The 2,500-nt window shown below is 29.8% G+C and overlaps 1 protein-coding gene and 1 long non-coding RNA gene across 8 annotated transcripts in view; one reads left to right on the top strand and one right to left on the bottom strand.

Moving 5' to 3' along the window:
* Positions 1–2,500, top strand: part of LOC145279992 (neo-calmodulin-like) — a 500,860-nt gene that overhangs the window by 342,970 nt on the left and 155,390 nt on the right. The window lies entirely within an intron of this gene.
* The window catches only part of LOC145279994 (uncharacterized), a 68,595-nt gene that overhangs the window by 56,670 nt on the left and 9,425 nt on the right, over positions 1–2,500 (bottom strand). Inside the window, exon 1 of one of the 2 annotated variants that reach the window (XR_013868517.1) lies at positions 361–2,500. This exon is cut by the window's right edge and continues 229 nt beyond it. The exons of the other annotated variant lie outside the window; for it this stretch is intronic. This is a non-coding gene — a long non-coding RNA (uncharacterized LOC145279994). The remainder of the gene's footprint in view (positions 1–360) is intronic. 2 annotated transcript variants of the gene reach the window in all.

The following is a 2,500-nucleotide window of genomic DNA, read 5'->3' on the forward strand; positions in this document are numbered from 1 at the left end:
ATACATACATACATACACACACACATATATATATATATATATATATATATATATATATATATATATATATATATATATATATATATATATACACTTTTCGCCGGAAATCCTATTCTATCTTCAGCTTACCGGGAACTTGTCGCATTTTTAAAAAATTGTTTTTTTCTTCGGCTTTCCTTTCGTCAACCACATATATTATTATATTATATACATATATTACATATTACATATTATATATAACCACATATATTACATATTATATATAACCACATATATTATTATATTATATACATATATTCTTGTCTGAGAATACTTCGATTGTAAGATGTTAGTCTAGGAAATCAAGAACAGTTCACTTACAGGTCGTTGCAACTCTTCGTTTTTGTATAATACATCCTTCCGGTTTGATTGGACGTTTTTAGAAGTATGAAAGGAATGTCTTGTTAAATGTTATTTATTTATTTATTTAGTTCTCTTTGAGATTATGCATGCGTGCGTGCATAAATGATAACAAAACTCACCGCATACAATACAGTAATTTCTTTTGTCCTCACTGACTTCGTTCATGTTGTGTGTTTGTGTGTGTGTAAGAGAGATATGTACACACATATATACACACATTTATACGTATACACAAACACATATACACACATACATACGTATACACAAACACATATACACACATATATACGTGTACACAAACACATATACGTATATATTCGTATACACAAACACACATATATACGTATACACAAACACACATGTATATACGTATACACAAGCACACACACATGTATACGTAGACACAAACACACATACATATATACGTATACACAAACACATACACATATACGTATACATAAACACACTCATATATGTATACACAAACACACGCATATTCGTATACACAAACACACACATACGTATACACAAACACTCACACACATACGTATACGCAAACAAACACATACATATACACAACTGTAAATTTTTATTCCAATTACCACAAAGAGTCACTCACACTCCACAATCATGATTTTTTTTTTCTTAAACTATAAGGGAATTTTAGATTTGCCTTTCCCATAAGCGTCTTACACATGTTTCAGTATGCATATAGCCGATGCCGCTATCACGCAAATCATCAGAGACAGGAAAATATTATAAACAGCCGCACATAAGTTGATGGAATAACTTTGTTTATCCAGTCAACTTATGTGTGACTGTCTATAACATTTTTTTTTTGTCTTTGTTGATTTTTGTGATGTAAGCATCAACAATATGCACAATGAAATACGTGTAAGACGCTTATAGGAAAATGTACGTATAAAAATTCGCCATCTTTAATAAAAGAAAATCATGATTGTGAATTGATAATATATTTTCATTGGGCTTACTATTTATTATAATTTCGATTATTTTATAAGACATATATACCTTTAAAAGTACACATTTTTATATGTACTCAAGATGTCTCTGTGTGTGTGTGTGTGTGTGTGTGTGTGTGTGTGTGTGTGTGTGTGTGTGTGTGTGTGTGATTAAAGATTAACAAAATAAGGCGGTCGATGCACATTACTGCTTTGTTCTCAAACGAAGCATTTTTTTAAATTTAAACAGCGTGAATGTTTAAGATAAACAAACAATGGATTTTCTTTATTTTAACGAAATGTATTTTAAATCTAGTGTGTGTTTCGTATTCAGGTGAAAGAAAGGTCGGGAGGCGGGAGAAACTCCAAACAAAAACTCCCCCCATTTTTTTTTTCTTTTTTTTTCTTTTTTGTCGAAGTTTGAGCAGCTGGCTAAATAAAATGGGACAATTGATGAATAAATGCTTCATCAAACGGACGAATGAGATCCACAAATAGATTTACAAAGACGAGCAAAAGAGATAGACATTCGCTTTTCGACAGTTTCGGACATTTTTATTTATTTATTTATTTATTTTTAACATTTTTATTGATTTTTTAAAATTTATTTTTGTTTATTTTATTTATTTATGATTTATGCTTTTTGTTTCTTTTATTTTTATTTTCATTTTTTGTGTTTATATTTGTAGTTTTATTTTTATTTATTTATTTATTTATTTATTGAAAACTTGAGTTCAACGCGGTCGAAATGTTTCGTTCTCTCATAAATAAGGTGAACGCGTTTATTTAAGGACTAGCTGACCCTGCCGGCTTGCTATCACTTCGCAAAGTTTGAGTCTAAAATAATAAAAATTTCATTCTGAACTTTGTTTTAAACACGAAACAATCTTTCCCACTCAGGAAAATGAGGAGAAATAGTTTGGTAATTTCGATACCAATCCATTTCTCTTTTAGATGTGACCGTAAAGAAATAAAAAAAAAAAGGAAAAAGAAGTCAATTTACCATTCCCCTTGTAAAGAAAATTGACCACAACTTGTGGAAAATCAAGTCAGTCCATCTAAATTAGTGGTTCTCAACCTTTTTTTTTTTTTTTTTACTCATGGACCCCTTTTCCCTTCTTTTTATCTTGGTGGAC

The sequence above is a fragment of the Euprymna scolopes genome, chromosome 7 (assembly GCF_053919585.1).
Source record: "Euprymna scolopes isolate OS-2025 chromosome 7, ASM5391958v1, whole genome shotgun sequence".
Classification (NCBI taxonomy): Eukaryota; Metazoa; Mollusca; class Cephalopoda; order Sepiida; family Sepiolidae; genus Euprymna; species Euprymna scolopes.